Source organism: Mandrillus leucophaeus, unplaced genomic scaffold (assembly GCF_000951045.1).
Source record: "Mandrillus leucophaeus isolate KB7577 unplaced genomic scaffold, Mleu.le_1.0 Scaffold169, whole genome shotgun sequence".
NCBI classification, from domain to species: Eukaryota; Metazoa; Chordata; class Mammalia; order Primates; family Cercopithecidae; genus Mandrillus; species Mandrillus leucophaeus.
Window position 1 is genome coordinate 5,543,615 of NW_012101687.1, and position 18,572 is coordinate 5,562,186.

General features: G+C 37.6%; 1 protein-coding gene across 1 annotated transcript in view; it reads left to right on the forward strand.

The window, feature by feature from the left end:
• Positions 1–18,572, forward strand: part of KCNMB4 (potassium channel subfamily M regulatory beta subunit 4) — a 65,787-nt gene that overhangs the window by 14,700 nt on the left and 32,515 nt on the right. The gene's annotated exons all lie outside the window — the stretch shown is intronic.

Consider the following 18,572-nt stretch of genomic DNA (forward strand, 5'->3'; position numbering starts at 1 on the left):
TCTGATTGCACATTAAAATAATGGATCGGAGACCTAAATATAAGTACTAAAACTTTAATGCTTGAATATGATACCAAAAGCACAAGCAACTAAAGGACAAATAGATACATTGGACTTAATTAAAATTAAAAACATTTGTGCTTCAAGGGACGCCATCAATAAAATGAAAAGACAACCATGAAAGAAAGAAAATATTTGCAAATAATGTGTCTGATAAGGGCCTAGTACCAAAAAAAAAATAAAGAATGCTTACAACACAAGACAAATAATCCAATTTAAAAGTGGGCAAAGGATGTGAATAGTTTTTTTTTTTCCCCAAGAAGGTATACAAATGGCCAATGAGCCCATGAAAAATGTTTGACATTTTTAGTCATTAGGGAAATGAAAATCAAAACCCCAATGAGATACCACTCCAGATCCATTACAATGGCTGTAAAAAAGGCAATAACAAGTGTTGTCAAAATAAATTGGAATCTTCACACAAGAATGTAAGAATGAAAAAGATACAGCCACTTTGGAAAACAGTTTGACAGTTCCTCAAAAAGCTAAACAGTTACCATATGACCAAGCAACTTCTTCCTAGTTATATATCCAAGAGAAATGAAAACATGTCCATGCAGAAACTTTGTACATGACTCTTCATAGCAGCATTATTCATAATAGCTGAAAGGCGGAAACAAACCAAACATCCATAAACTGATGAATGGCTAAATGAAATATGCTAATTCATACAATGGAAAATTACTTGGCTATAAAAAGAATGAAGTGTTAATACAATATGGATGAACTCTGAAAATGTGGTAAGTATAGGAAGCCAGCCACAAAAAAAATACACGTTATGTGAATCCATTTACATGAAATGTCCAGAATAAGGAAGGAAATCTATAGAGACTGAAAGTAGATTAGTGGTTGCCTAAAGCTAGAAGGCATGGGAAGATTGGGAATGACAGCTAAAGGGTATAAGGGTCTTTTTGGTGTGATGAAAACATTCTAAAATTGATTGTGATGATTGTTGCACACCTCTGTGCAATCTACTAAAAACCATTGTATACTTTAAATGGGTGAATTGGATGGTATGTGAATTATATTTCAGTAAATCTCTTGCCCAATCATTCATAATAATGAATGATTGCTTTGCAAATTTTGGCATTTCAAATAACTTGTAAAGCAATGTATTATTCAGTAAGTGATGTTAAAACTGCCTATTATTTTTTGGAAATATATTTTAAAAACTAATTTTCTAAATTTAAAAACTTGTTTGGAAAATGTTAGGAATCATCAAAATGTTATTTGGAAAATGGTTAAAAATATACATTTAATTAAAATTAAAATTTTAGTTTTGATGGAATAAAATTTTAAAGGTACAGAAATAAATTATGAAAGTACTAAATAAAATTTGGGTAAATGTATATTTTATACATTAATATTATATATGTGGGGTGGGCAAAGCTCTTCTAAACATAGTAGCAAGGACGGAAATCATAAAGGAATACACTGATTAATGACATAATGAGGGAAAACTTACACATTTTTTTGAACATTATAATTGAACAAAAAATGATAAATTTGGACAAATGTTTGCAACATGGTAGGGAAATGATTCAAAAGTCAACATATGAAGTACTTTTAGCAATAAAAGACCATCTCTTCAGTAAAATACTAGGCGTGAACATGTGTAGGCAGTGCAGTGAAGAATTACAAATAACAACATGAAAAATATGTGCTATCTCACTAAAAATCAAAAGAAATACAGTCATTCATTGTTTAAGGTGTTTTTGTGCTGCGAACATCATAGAGTGTAGTTACACAAACCTATATAGCATAGCCTACTACACACCCAGGCTATATGATATAGCCTGTTGCTCCTAGGCTACAAACCTGTACATATAAGTGAACTGAATACTGTAGGCAATTGTAAAACAATGGTATTTGTGTATCTAAACATAGAAAAGGTAGAGTAAAAATACAGTATTATAATCTCATGAGACCACCGTCATATATGCAGGTTGTCATTGACTGAAATGACGTTCATTATTCAGCACAGGACTGTACTAATCAGATCATAACTACGTAAGGTGATAGACGTGCTAATTCGATTGTGGCAGTTGTTTCACAATGTACACATATATCAAAACATCACTTTAAATATGTACAATTTATGTTTGTCAAGTATACTTCAATAAAGCTAAGGGGAAAAAATAAATATTAATTAATGCAATGTTGAGATACCTTTTCTGCCTATCAAGTTGGTAAATATTAAATTGGTAGCAATATGGGGATGTGGGCAGTCTCGTGCACTGCTGGTGGCAACATATTGCAGGAGCAATTGCATGTCAACTTGGAGATGCATATCAAAATCCTGAAAAATACATGTGTTAGGTTCTTAGGGCTGCCATAACAAAGTACTACAAACTGGGTGGCTTAACCCAACAGAGATTTATTTGTCCACAGTTCTGAAGTCTGTAAGTCCAAAATCAAACAGGTCCATGCTCCCCTGAAGGCTCTGGAAAAACAGCCTTCCTTGCCTTTTCCTAGCGATGGTTGTTGCCTGCAATCCTTGGCATTCCTTGGCCTGCAGTCGCATCACTCCAGTTGCTGCCTCTGTCTTCACATGGCCTTCTTCCTTCTGTATGTGTCTCCGTATCCCTCTCTTCTTTCTCTTATAAAAACACCAGTACAGCCAGGTGGGGTGGCTCACACCTGTAATCCCAACACTTTGGGAGGATTACAAATAACAACAAATTGGGTGGATTACTTGAGGCCAGGAGTTTGAGACCAGCCTGGCCAACATGGTGAAACCCTGTCTCTCCTAAAAACATAAAAATTAGCTAGGCTTGGTGGTACGCGCCTATAACCCCAGCTACTCAGGAGGCTGAGGCAGGAGAATCACTTGAACCCAGGGGGCAGAGGTTGCAGTGAGCCAAGATCGTGCCACTGCACTCCAGCCTTGAGTGACAAAACAACATCTCAAAACAAACAAACAAAAAACACCAGTTATTGAATTTAGAGCCTACTCTAATCCATTGTGACCTCATCTTAACTAATTCCATCTGCAAGACCCTATTGTGTTCATGTAAATTTAAAATTTTTATATGAAAAAAGACTATATACAAAGATCAAAGATAAATGACAAAATGGAAAACTACACACCATTAATATTTTTTTGACCACCTGTAGCTTCTAAATTTCTCCAATAAAGAAGGCTTATTTTTATGAGAGAAAACTGAGAACAGTTACTTTAAAATAAATGCTCTGTGAAACACAAGAGACTAAATATTACAATGGAGAGGATCGACGTATTGAGGATGAAACTACCTTCTTACAAAACCATGCTGTTTTACTTAAATACCCATCTCTCCCATCCCAACTTAAGTCACCACGATAATGAATGACCAAAACATCTCAGGATTCACTAACAGAGTCTAGGACAGAACTGGGCACATAGACATTTGAGAAGCTACCTGGTATAATGGAAAAGACCAGTGTAAGTGTAGTGGCTCATGCCTGTAGTCCCAACACTTTTTAAGAAGCCAAGATGAAAAGAAAGTTTGAGAAGAAGAGTTTGAGACCAGCCTAGACAACATAGTGAAACTCTTGTCTCTGAAACAATTTTTTTTTTTAATTAGCTAGGTGTGGTGGTACACACCTGTAGTTCTAGCAAGACGGTAGGATCGCTTGAGCCCAGGAGTTTAAGGTTACAGTGAGCTATGACTATGCCACTGTACTCCAGCCTGAGCAACACAGCGAGACCCTGTCTCAAAAAAAAAAAAAAAAAGAAAAAAGAAAGAAGAAAGAAAAGGCCCATGTGCCTGAATCCAGATTGTTCTTATTTAAAGGTGAACATCTATAGGTCAGTCACTTAACCTCTTGATCAAGAAACCTTCACAAGCTGAGGACTATAGTTGATATAGATAATGTTCTAAGCAAATATTATTGATAAATACTTCTGGAATAAATACATCTTGGTATTTGTATTTGTAATTACTGAGGTGTCAAGCGGGGAGAATTTCACAGATGAGGACAGAGTTTAGAGACTTTGTCACAAACTTTAGAATTGTTAGTTCAACAAATGTTTATTGAGTATCTGCCACGTTACAGGCACGATCCTAACTGCTGTGAATGCAGTCTGATTCACAAAACCCCTGCTGGGTTGGAGCTTTCTTTTCGGTAGTCTCTGGAGGACATCACACAGTGTTGTGGTGGGGTGCATTCACTCTTAGATTTGAGATAGCATCTTCCTCCTCAATCTGCTGAGCTTTCTTTCATCTAGCTTTATCTCCCATGTCCCTGTGATGTACTGAATATTTTTTTCTGGTTAATATCAAACACCTTTCGCTTCAGTGTTTTTAATGAACATACATTTGATTTTGCATAAGAGTTGGATAGAAAATTAATAGCACAAATTTATAGCCTTGAAATTTTTCAGGGCTTCAAAATTCCCATTGAAAATATGCTGAGCATCTTCAGTGAGTGCCGAATTGTCTTTATTTTTGGAAAGATAAATTCAGTAATGAATCCTCAGCAAGTTTAATTGCCAAATAAATGTTCTTCAAAAATACAAAATTAGAAACGAAAATGAGGAAACAACCACAAATACAGGAAAAGTTAAATGAACTTCAAGTGAATACTTTGATCAATTCTGTGCCGATAAATTTGAACTCATAGGATGAGATAATGATTCTCTAGAATAACATAAACTTCCCAAATAAAACATTCCGTAGAGATTTCTAAAAAACAGACCAATTGCCATAGAGGAAATGGAGAAAACTGTCAACGAACTACAACCGTAAATGCTTCCAGGTCAACTCTGTGAAAACAGATAACTTCAATCCTACTTTAAACTATGCCAGAGAAACAGAAATAAGGAAAACTTCCAAATGCTTTTCATAATTTTATGAATACATTGAAACAAAAACCTATAGTAACATATATATACGGATGAAAATTATAGGACAGCTTCTGTTAAGAATATTTACTTAAAATCCAAAGTGAAATTATTAATCTCAGTGATGGAGGTATCAGAGGTTTCTAAATTTTATTTTTGCTTATCTCTGTTTTCTAAAAACCTTTTTCAGACAGTCACATGCCTCATTTTGTAAGTCTGAGGCAATGTGATAGTGGAGATCTTGTTTCAGAGATTACAATATATGTTTTTATAGATAATGGGGTCTGTCTTCAAAGTGGGTCTAATTATATAAATTTTCACAGATTGATTTCATAAAAATTAAATTTTTTATGTAGTAAATGTACCACAAATAAAGACAGGAAAAATGAGGAGGGATATTGGGATTGTGAGACAATTTTTTTTTTTTTTAACTATATAAAGACTCTTAAACAACAATGAGAAAATGACCAAGATAGGCAAAGATCATGGATGGTCAATTTGCAGAAAAGAAACATTCACTTAAAAATGTAAGTTTCACCATCAGAAAACTTTAATTGTTGCCTTTTTATTTGTTTGTTTCTGTTTTGTTTTTGTTTTTTTGTTTTGTTTTATTTTGTTTTTTTAAGGAGATGGGGAAAGGTGCTCTCATGAACTTCTGGTGGAAGAGCAACTCATGCAATTTCTTTGGAATACCATAATTACAATTTTTGAAAATATATGTCAGCTTTTATTCCTGTTCTCACACACGTGTGCATAGATGCTGGTACAAGGAAGTTTGTTGCTGTTTTGTTTGCAATTGCAAAAGGCTAGAAACTTCTATAATGTTTTTCATTAGAAGACCAATTGATAAATTTTGATACAACTATGTAGTGAGCATTCAAGAGAATGAGACCTCTATCTGCACACGTGAGAGCACTAAGATACTTTGGTTAGTGAAAGAACAAAGCAATAAACAGAAGAGTGTGCTCACATTCTTATTAACATAGAGTATAGAGAACATCTGGAAGAATGCACAATGACTGTTAAGCATAACTGCCTGGGGTAAGATTCAGTCAGAGGGAGACATTTCATTTTGTGACCTTTCCGACTGTTTGCATTTTTACGTTGTGTGTCTGTCATGCTTTATTTTTATTATTATTTTTTTTTGGAGGGGAACAAAGTTTATTGCTTTCTTAAGCTTTTTATCATATATTTCCAAATTATACTAAATAAGTAATAAAAAGGTATAATTCCAACAGCTGTGTGTGAAAGAACCTATTTTTGCAGATACCTGTCTGTACAGGATATTGGCTGTGATTTTCATTTTTAGCAGTTTAATTTTGCCAGCACCTTTGGTATCTAGTTTGCTTGAACATTTCATCACATGTTTGTGGGCCATTTTATTTCTTCATCGGTGACTCACTGGTTCGTCTTTTTGTTGTTGTTGTTGTTGTTGTTGTTTTAGTGAGACAGAGTTTTGCTCTTGTTGCCCAGGCTAGAGTGCGGTGGTGCAGTCTTGGCTCACTGCAACCTCCTTCTCCCAGGTTCAAGCAATTCTCCTGCCTCAGCCTCCCAAGTAGCTGGGATTACAGTCGTGCACCACCATGCCCAGCTAATTTTGTATTTTTAGTACAGACGGGGTTTCACCATGTTAGTCAGGCTGGTCTCGAACTCCTGACCTCAAGTGAGTCACTGTGCCTGCAGTTTTTTGTTTTTGTTTTTAATTGTTTTAATTTTTGTGGATATATAGTAGATATATATATTTATGAGGTACATGAGATGAGTTTTGATGCAGGCATGCAATGTGACATAAGCACATCATGGAGAATGGGGAATCTCCCCTCAAGCATTTATCCTTTGAGTTACAAACAATCCAGTTATACTCTTTAAGTTATTTTAAAATGTACAATTAAGTTATTATGGACTATAGTCACCCTACTGTGCTATCAAATAGTAGGTCTTGTTCATTCTTTTTATTTGTATTTTTTGTTCTCATTAACCATCCCCATCTCCCCTACAGCCCTCCACTACCCTTCCTACCTTCTGGTAACCATCCTTCTACTCTCTCTGTCCATGAGTTCAATTGTTTTGATTTTTAGATCTCTCAAATAAGTGAGAATATGTGACTATTGTCTTTCTATGCCTTGCTTATTTCACTTAACTTAATGATCTCCAGTTCCATCCATGATGTTGCAAATGATGGGATCTCATTCTTTTTCATAGCTCAATAGTACTCTGTTGTATATATGTACCTTATTTTCTTTATCCATTCATCTGTTGATGGACACTTAGGTTGCTTCCAAATCTTACCTATTGTAAACAGTGCTACAACAAACACAGGAGTGCAGACATTTCTTCAATATACTGATTGCTTTTCTTTTGGGTATATACCCAGCAGTGGGATTGCTGAATCAGATGGTAGCTATATTTTTAGTTTTTTGAGTAACTAAACTGGAAAACAGTTCTCCAAAACAGTTTGGAGAGCTGTTCTCCAAACTGTTCTCCCTAGTGGTTGTACTAATTTACACTCCCACCAAGAGTGTACAAGGGTTCCCTTTTCTCCACATCCTTGCCAGCATTTGTTATTGTCTGTCTTTTGGCTAAAAGCCATTTTAACTGGGGTGAGACGATATCTCATTGTAGTTTTGATTTGCATTTCTCTGATCATCAATGATATTGAGTACCTTTTCATATGCCCATTTGCCATTTGTATGTCTTGATTATAAATTTTTAATTAACATAGCAGTGTGACTTCAGATGTGCCTCAGCTCCCTCACCTGTAAAACGAGGATTATAATATAATAGTGCCTGTCTCCTTGGGTTATGAGGAATAATGAGTTAATATATGGAAAGCACCTAGGATAGTTCCTTGCATATGGTAAGTGTTCAGTGAATGTTTGCCCTTGTTATTAGAACATAGTTTTGAAAATCAAATTGCACCCTACTTTTATCTGAGGGTAGAGGGTAGTACTCCACTGCTCCAAACCCTTGTGTCACCCAGAGATAACTGTTTTTAACTATTTTTATGGCTTTTCTTTTTCTGGGTTTTACCTCTGTGTTTCTAAACAATAGGTTTTCTGATGAATGCAGTTGAGATACTGTTGACCGCCTATGATGGATTATATGGACTTAGCTTTCTTACACCACACCATCCCACCCCATTGTCCTCTCTTTATTCTTTAAATAAATGTGATTCTATCATAATTTTTGGGTAAATTAATATTGAGTGCTCAACTTATTTTAGCTATGTAAAGTACTGTTCACTTCTATAACTTTTTATTTTCCTTGAGCTAAGAATCATCTCCCTTTTTTATTTTCTTACTTTCCTGTGTACCTTTCTCTTATTTTTCCAAAATTCTCCTACAGAATTGTAAAACCCATTTGTATACTGTTTGTCATATGGCCATTCTCAATAGGTAGTCACTTAGTTCCACATTTCTCTCACTCTTTTTAAACATTTCTTGGCCAGGCGTGGTGGCTCACACCTGTAATCCCAGCACTTTGGGAGGCTGAGGCAGGCAGATCCCTTGAGCCCGAGAATTTGTGACCAGCCTGGGCAACGTATTGAGACTCTGTCTCTACAAAAAATAGAAGAATTAGCTGGGCATGGTAGCATGTGCCTCTAGTCGCGGCTACTCGGGGGGCTACGGCAGAAAGATCACTTGAGCCTGAGAGGTTGAGGCTTCAGTGAGCCAAGTTCACACCACTGCACTTCAGCCTGGGTGGCACAGTGAGACCCTGTGTAAAAAAAATAAGATCAAATAAAAATTTCGTGAGACACCATCTGCCTACTTCTCATACTGAATTGAATGCACCTTAGGCCTGCTGCATCTTTCTTGTGTTGAGTACCTTGTTTCCTTGATCCCATGCCTTCCTCTTATTCTTAATTTATTCCTTTGTTTTGATGGAGTACATCCTCAAATAGCTTTCTGAGAATGGGTAAATGGGAAGTAGAATTTGTAGGCCTACGTATAGATCAGAGTTCTGTTTTTGAGGATTTAACACGCTCTAATCATGTTACTTGAAACAAGTTTACTATTTGTTAACCAGTGTCCATAAAATACTGTAGGACTATACCTCCATCATTTCTTTGAAGAGAAATAAACAATCAGATGTTCTGCCCAAAGTTATGCTCAATGAGCTCAAATTTTCTCATCCATCAAAAGTGATCATAGGCTTTAAGTACCTCCTGGCACACTGCAGAGTATTCCTTGGAGTCTGTATATCCCAGTATGAGGAAAACCAACCCAGATTAACAACTGCATATTATCACAAGTTGGGGCAGGTGCTAGTATAAAAAGAGAAGGTGCCTTGGGAATGTGAACCATTTGCTTCTGAAATTTATTTGCCAGCAAGTCCTGCTTCAGCCTTGTAAACCCCAGCTTTATGTTTTAGTGAGTCAAAATAGCCCAGTGTACAGTGGGTCCAATGGTAAATTGATGTTGCATGGTCAGGCATTCAGACCCTACTGAGACCCAGTAACAAACCACTTGTTTCTCAAAAGGAGAATAGTCATTTGCCAAAGAAAGCATGGGTTTGCTTTATACCATCAGGGCTCTCTCTGGGCTCCATATATCCCCTGATCTATCACAGACTCTTGTTTATTATTGAAGCCACTGAGCCATAGAGATGAATTGAGACAGCTTCCTGCTCTGTAGCCTTCAGCAGGTTTTCCTGCTCTGGTTGCCACTGAAAGCTGGCAGATTCTGGGTTACTCAGTATACAGATCAGAGAAGCAATCCCAAGTGTCAGTATATGTTTCCTCCAAAATATGAAGACGCTATACTTTCAGGATCTGTAGGAACAATCATAAGAGACTTCATGGACTCCCTGGGCCTATTATGACACTAACTTGGGCCAGAACTTCCTTTTCCTCTGACCCCCATGAGCTCTCATTCTGAGCACAGGTGTACTTAGAGTCCCCAGGGATTAGCGTTAGCATAGAGCCAGTGATCAATAATATTCTGAATATCTGCACTTTCTGCTGTATACTACTCTGCTACATGTCGGCATGTTCTGCTAGGAAAGGCTAGGAGATTTTCAGTAGGTACAAATTGAGGTGCTACCACAAGGGCTTTAAGTATAAACCAGCCCCCTCACCCTTCCTCTAAGGAGCTTTGGGCCTGGGATTGGCTGAGGAGTCCTGCCTTACATCACTTTGCCTCATAGATTTCATTTCATCAAACCTCAAGTGTTTTTATACTTTCAGGTATGTAAATCAAGAAGAACCTTAGAAGATTATCCATTTATTTTAATCCTAGATGTCCTATGATCTCAGCCACTGTCAAAGATCCCTGTGGCTCAAGTCATTTTTTTTATGTTCACAAATACTTTTATTTTTTATTTATTATTATTATTTTTTTTAGAGAAAGGGTCTTGCTTTGTCACCCAGGCTGGAGTGCAGTGGCACAATCATAGCTCACTGTAACCTTAAACTCCAGGGCTCAAGCTATCCTCACCTCTCAATCTCCTGACTAGCTAGGACTAAAGGCATATACCAGTACAGCCAGCTAACTAAAAAATATATATTCTGTAGATAGAGGATCTTGCTATGTTGCCCTGGCTAGTCTCAAAGTCCTGGGTTCAAGCAATCCCCCTGCCTTGGCCTCCTAAGGCTTAGGGATTACAGGTGTAAGCCGCCACACCCGGCCTATGTTCACAAATTCTGTGGGTCAGAAATTTAGAAATGACGCAGAGAAGAATATAGTCTCTCTCTAATCCATTTGGATTAATCAAAGGTCCCATTTGGAAAATTCAAAGGCTGGAGGATGGAGGCTTATCTGCAGGCCCATTTACTTACATACCAGGCAATTGATCCTGGATGTTGGCTAAGGACCTCAGTTCCTCTCCACATAGGCCTTTCATGTGATCTGTCTTTATGGGCCAGTTTGGGCTTCCTTGTAGAATACTGTCTGGAGGCCAAGGACGAGCATTCTCACGAGAGATGCAAGCAGGTGCCTTATCACCTTTTCTGATCTAACCTTGAAGTCACACTGAATCATTGCTGTAATCACAGTCTCATTTATGTGCTAAGGAAGAGAAGCTAGACCCCCACCTCTCAATCGAGGAATGCCAACATCACATTGTAAGAGTGTGTGAAATGGGTTGTATATTAATGCAGCTCTCTTTATAAAACATATTCTGCTACGAATAGGAAGCACCAATTTTTTTAATCATCACCATACTGGTTCTAGAGGACTTATAGTAGACAGGGCTTGTTGATCCCCCTCATGCAGAAATGATGGTTGTAAATATTTCATTGAATATATATCCATACATACATTGAATTTGTGTGCCTTATAATACACAATATAGCTACCAGTAATGCCATCAGTGAAGCCATCTGAATGTGTGCATGAACATTTAAGAACGTTTTATTTCATGTCAACGTCATAAGAGTATTGACCATCTCCATTAGAGAAATGCAAATCAAAACCACAATGAGATACCATCTCACGCCAGTTAGAATGGCGATCATTAAAAAGTCAGGAAACAACAGATACTGGAGAGGATGTGGAGAAATAGGAATGCTTTTACACTGTTGGTGAGAGTGTACATTAGTTCAACTGTTGCGGAAGACAGTGTGGTGATTCCTCAAGGATCTAGAACCAGACATGCCATTTGACTCAGCAATCCCATTACTGGGTGTATAGCCAAAGGATTATAAATCATTCTATAAAGACACATGCACATGTATGTTTATTGCAGCACTGTTCACAATAGCAAAAACTGAACCAACCCAAATGCCCATCAATAATAGACTGGATAAAGAAAATGCGGCACATATACACCATGGAATACTAATGCAGCTGTAAAAAAAGATGAGTTCATGTCCTTTGCAAGGACATGAATGAAGCTAGAAACCATCATTCTCAGCAAACTAACACAGGAACAGAAAACCAAACACTACATGTTCTCACTCATAAGTGGAAGTTAAACAATGAGAACACAGGGACATAGGGAGGGAAACATCACACACTGGGGCCTGTTGGGGAGTGGGAAACCAGGGGAGAAATGGCATTAGGAGAAATACCTAATGTAGATGAGGGGTTGATGGGTGCAGCAAACCACCATGGCATATGTATGCCTACGTAACAAACCTGCGTGTTCTGCACATGTATCCCATGACTTAAAGTATAATAAAAAATAATAAAATTTAAAAAGTATTGACCATCTCCTCAAGGATTTTAAATTCTGATCAGGAGTCATTAAACAAATGTTTATAGGCTCTGTCATGCTTGTTATAATTATTAGTAGCTATTGAACTTCTTCCAGATTAAAATTTCTTGTTTTGGTGTGATTGCTTCTATTTAGATTCAACTTCTATTTTTGGCAAAGATCGTGTGGTTTTTTTTAAATTTTATTTAATTTTATTTAATTGTATTTTATTTTTTGAGACAGAGTCCCACTCTGTCACCCAGACTGGAGTGCAGTGGTGCAATCTCGGCTCACTACAACCTCTGCCTCCCAGGTTCAAATTATTCTCCTGCCTCAGCCTCCTGAGTAGCTGGGATTACAGGCTCCCGACACCATGCCTGGCTAATTTTTGTAGTTTTAGTAGTGAAGGAGTTTCACCATCTTGGCCAGCCTGGTCTTGAACTCCTGACCTGTGATCCATGTGCCTTGGCCTCCCAAAGTGCTGGGATTACAGGTGTGAGCCACCACGCCCAGCCATGTTTTTATTTTCTAACTCTCAAACTAAATGAACTGTTTTGAAGATGGAATGCCATGCCGAACTTTTCAGTCTTAATAATATAACCAACCTTAGCAGTCTGCCTGAATGCAGAAGTTAAGTGAATATTATTCAGTTCCAAAAATCCAGGTGTCATATCAACATATATAATAAATTCTGACTAAAAAAACTATGCATTGGAGGATAGGTGTATTCTCTGGAAGGTAGTGAGCAACTTTTCAAAGAAACATTTAGGGAGAGAGGAGTAATTCTTCAGTGAATAGTAGGTCAGATAATTTGGGCATTTTCCAACACCATCTCCTATGCCCCTTGTCCTCCAAGCACATTAGATGACTCAGTCTTTCTGGAACTTCTGTACACAGCGTCTGTACATTCCATTTCTTCTGGGGATGTCACCTTCCCAACCCATTCTCTAACAAGCAAATTCCTGTTCAGCCTTAAAGACACAAATTAAAAGTCATCTCTTCTGTGAAGCCTTCTCTTATACTCTGGAGGCCAAAATATTCACGTCTTCTTTTGTAGTCACAAAGCACTTTGTAAATATGCTACTATTACTACACTGCTTGCTTCGGGGGAGGTGGAGACGGAGAGAGAGGGAGAAGGGAGTGAGTAATATCTAATCTTTGTTTCCTATGCAATACTCAGCAATCAAGAATAGTTTATTGCATAAATTATCAATTCTAAAAATCTGTCATTCCAAGGGCAGGAGAGCTGTTGAAAATGCAGATTCCTAGTCTTAATGAATCACACTTTCAGGAGGATGGATCTTTTTGACAAACAGTTCAAGTGATCAGTGAAACAGACTTTGACCATCTCTGCTCTAGGCTGGGCACCACTCTTTCTGCCCAGCCCACTCTTGCCTAAGAGCTCATTTTAGCTTCTCCTGTTCTTAGTTAACCTTGCTTTTCACATTTTCTAAGCCATTTATTTAACTCTGAATTCTTCCATAAGATTACTTTCATTTAGCTTTCAGATATGGATGTACATTCTGGACTGACTGCCCTAGAATTTAGTCTTTTAGCTGACATATAATTTCATATATGTTTGTTCAGTTAACCTACATTGATAAGAACTCTGTGTGTGTGTGTGTGTATGTGTGTGTGTGTGTGTGCCCATGCACATATGCACCCACAACATTTGAAACATGGAGTTTGTTTGTTTGTTTTTGAGATAAGAGCTCGCTCTGTTTCCCAGGCTGGAGTACAGCGATCACGGCTCACTGCAGCCTTGACTTCCTGGTCTCAAGCAGTCCTCTCACTTCAGCTTTCTGAGTAGCTGTGACTACAGGTGTGCACTACTATGCCTGGCTAATTATTTAATATTTTGTAGAGATGGGATCTCACTTCATTGCCCAGTGTGGTCTTGAACTCCTCAGCTCAAGTGATCCTCCTGCCTCATCCTCCCAATATGTTGGGATTACAGGCTTGAGCCACTGCACCTGACTGTTATGGAGTTTATAAATGGCTCAGTTATACTTTTTACTTCACAGTGTTTTTCTGATTATATGCTCATATTGTCAAAAGTATCACTAAAACTACAATGATAGCTGACAGATATTTCTTACAGGAGTTCAGAAAATGAGGGATTATGGTATAAAATATAATTAAAACTGTTTTCCAGTAGATAATGTTTTAAGAATTCATTTTCTAACCAAATTTATTTGGAAGTTATTTAATCAGCTACATGCATTCTAGTATTATGTCTTTCACTACTACCCTCCCTAACCAAATGAAGTCAAGAGAAAAACTGGAGAAACAAATTTCCTCATTTCTGTTTCTTAGATAATTCCTAACAGAGAACCCAGTCCCTGATATTTAACTAAGTAGACCACAGGATTTATGCAATAATCTTTAAATGATTCAGTAATAGAAGAAAGTTGATTCTGCCTACTCTGCCCAAATGACTGAAATGCAGTCCTCTCAAGACACTTATCACAAAGAACCTACTCAAGAACGAGTCTGTTAAAATATAAATCCCATTGTGGTCGGCAGAATAAAAATGCTATTATAAATCTTGATAAACCCTAACATAAGATAATGGAAAACTAAGTAATAATAATCCATGTCACATGACAATAGTGTCGTTTCTTAATAAACTCATTAGAAGACTGTATGTTATACTTGTCAGGATAGCCCACTCAGTTCCATGAACTTTGTTCATGAATGCAAAAGTCAAAAAATCTTTTTCTAAAATTTTATTTAAAGAAGTTACTTCATCCAAGTTCAGGCAGCAAACAACATGGGCTCTAGTGAAGGTTATTTGTGCAATAATGATATTAGAAGCCTGGAAATGCTGCCTTTGCAAATGAAAAACAAAATAGGTCAGAACTATATGAAGAAATTTCTCTAAGGAAATGCTATTGTCCTCCATGACCAAAGGCATTGTGTCTATAAATTCACCTAAGTGAAATTACATCCATGGCACCAGAAACCAACCCTGAAGCCAAATTGAAACAGGAGGGAACACGCAAAGACTTACAGTGCATTTCTCTGAGGATGTACCAGGAAAACAAAGGACTGCAACAGACTTGCCTCGACCCATCAGCTCTCAGGAGGACTACATCATTTCCATTCCAATAAAAATACTACACTGGTGCTCCGAGAGAGGGATGCAGAGGGCAAGGGATCTCCTTGTCCTAAATCAGGAGCTCCAAAGAGAGAAGACGGAATCCCTAAAGATAGAGATGTGGAAAGCAGCAGTTAGGACCACTCTGCAGTCTGAATCCCAGCTTTTCCATTTGTCATTGGGACCTTGAGAACATTTTCTTCTTCTTTTAGATAGTCTCGCTGTGTCACCCAAGTTGGAGTGCAAGTGGCATAATCTCAGCTCACTGCAGCCTCCGCCTCCCGGGTTTAAGCGATTCTCATGCCTCAGCCTCCTGAGTAGCTGGGATTATAGGTGTGTGCCACCACGCCCTGCTAATTTTTGTATTTTCAGTAGAGATGGGGTTTCACCCTGCTCTCCAGGCTGGTCTCAAACTCCTGACCTCAAGTGATCTGCCTGCCTCAGCCTCCCAAAGTTGGGAATCCCACACCTGGGATTACAGGTGTGAGCCATGGTACCTGGCCAAGAAAGTTTTCTTAAGTCCTTCTGTCCCTCAGTTTCCTCATCCAAAAATGGAAGTAATTATAATATTTGCTCGTTTGAATTAATGCAACACTTGACATATAGTCAATAAATGTTAGCTGTGATGATGATGTTACCATGTAGGTTGTTATTTGTGCCTCCCCAGATGAGAGACATTCATGGTGGAACTATTATGAAGCCTGGAAAACGACCAGGCTTGAACAATCTAGAATTAAAAGGCATTTGTATGATTGAGTTCTCGAGTTCTTTTTCCAGAACCGTGCTTTGGACTTTAATTTCTAATCTGTATAAAAATTCTGACACGACGATCCACTAAGTGAATTGAGAAGGAATCTAGGGAGGATCTGAGTTAGGCTTCACCGTAAGTTGAGAAAAAGATTTAAGGAATGGAGCCATAATGATTTTTAAGAATTTGGTGTTTGCCTTAAAAAGTTTAGTTTTCCAGACCAGGTGTGATGGCTCACACCTGTAATCCCAATACTCTTAGAGGCCGGGGTGGGACAATTGAGCCCAGGAGTTTGAGACCAGCTTGGACAACAAAAGGAGACAGACACCTTCTCCATAAAAAATTACCTGGGTGTGGTGGAGTAGCTGTAGTCCTAGCTACTCAAGAGGCTAGGCAGAGGGATCGCTTGAGCCCCGAGAGTTCAAGGCTGCAGTTAGCTGTGATCTCGCCCCTGCACTCCAGCCTGGGTCACAGAGCAAGACCCCAACTCTTAAAAAAAATTTCTTTCCAGGCAATGTTAGTTTTAAAAAGTTACTAGAGTATTAGAAGTATAGATCACTTAATCTATGTAACTTTTTGGAAAAAATGCAGTGCATAAAAAGAATACTCAAATTTTGATCTCAGGTTATTTTCTCCAGTGTAAAAAAGTACTTTCCATCCAAAATCCATCCACACAACCTCAGACTTTCCAAAAAAGCGAGAATATATATTTTTTTTAATCTCACATGAAACTTCAACATACCTAATACAAAACTTTACACACTCAGTGAAAGCTTTTGTTTGACCTTTTCAGAAGCATGTCAATGTAATTCTTCTGGTCAAATCTTAGGTTATCATTTGAGAGAAACATTTCTTTTAAACCCATTTCTCCCCAAAAAACTAAATAGCAAAGGGTTCAAACTGAGTTAACTTACAAATATTTAAAATCTGTTTTGATTACATGTGGTTAATTGTTCTTTCCTAATGCACTTAGTATATCTCTTGTGTCAAGTATACCCATTGCAAAAAGGGTTCTGATGAATTTTTAGGCTTTCACACTTCACACTTTCTACCTCCAAATTGAGAAATTTCTCCTTCCTAGAAGAGCACAATAAATTGGCACCTACTCACACTTTATATACTAATTGACTATAATGCAGAAAAAAAATGTATTTTAATAGAAGGAAACAAAATATCCAACACCTTAGAGAAAGTAAGCAATAGGAAAATCATGGTCCTCTTGTGAACATTTTTCTAATGCAAAGTACTGGCCCCTAAGGAAGGACCTACCACACTCCTCCTCGTTGCTGGCTGGAATGTTGGCTTAGTCAGGATTCCCAGCCATCTCCCCAGTGGGCAGGATCTCTTCTGGGAAAAATACTGTGACAGTGTTTGTAGTCCTGCCTTCTGCTGGGTTCTTTCTTGGTGTACCTCCAAGAATAGAATCATAGAAATGTAGAGCTAGAAATTATTTTGGAGATTTTGCATATTTGAAAAAATGAAGTCCAGAAAAGGGAAGTAATTTACCCAAAGCCTAACACCTAATAGACAGTAGGACTGGAGCCCTATCTAATGGTCTCCACGGCTTCCAAATCCAGCTGCTGCTTTGGAAGAACTCAGAATCCATAATTTCACAGACATTTTTAGCTTTGTATTACTGTTATTAATAGAAGTAGAACTATATGTGCAGAGGATAAACATTCAGTGATTCAATCGTTAAAGTAACATTTGCATAACATGTTGTGAATGTATTCTATATAATAGACAATAACCAGATTTACTAAAATTTATAATGTGTTTATATATTTTAAAAATGTTTAAACACTGTGAAAATATTGTCATCATCTTCAATAAAAATGTACTCGTGTTATCATTAACTAATTCAACCAACATTTTTGCCATTTCACTGTTAGCAGACATAGTCATGAGTGTGAAAAGATAGAAAAGACAGAAAACAGTTCTTGTTCTCACCTCGCCAGCAAACTGGGAAGGCTGACATAAAACAGACAAGTATGATACTGTGTGTTTCCAGCTGTGATATCACGTGGCGTGAGTCCCATGGCAGCACAAATGAGGGGCACTTAACTGTGGTAGAAGAAAAAGAAGGTTCCCTCAAGTAGGTAACACCAAACTTGAATCTTAAAAAAAGGAGAATTAGGAACAAAGGGCATTAAAAGGAGAGAGAACAGCCTGTGCCAAGCAAGTAGGTTGACAGCACGTGGCAGATTTGGAGAGCAAGTACATCCATATGGCTACATCCCAGAATTAAACAAGGGTGAGGACAGGCAGGGACCAGATCACGAAGAGCTTTGTGCATCATGCTAAAACATTTCAGTTTTACCAGAAAATAATGAGATGTTGAATAATTGTATGCTGTAAATTAAACAATGTGACTGAAATTATACTATAAAGCTCTATGTTGTGTTTGGTTTGGTTTTTGCCTGCTCCTTAATATCAGATACCTTGGTAAAACACCTAAGAGTACAATGTGATAAGACCACCAGAATCTGATTGTGGTTGTAGAGTTGACGAAAATCTCAAGGTCTGCATCTATAAAATGGAAATTGTTATAGGGTGGTAAAAAGTACATAAGTCCTGTTAAGCATTTATTACAATGTCTGCTGTATTGCAAACACTCAATAAATAGAAACTGGCATCATCATCATCATCATCATCATTGTAAAAAGCTGAATTGCAGAAAATGGATTAGAATGCCGAGAGTT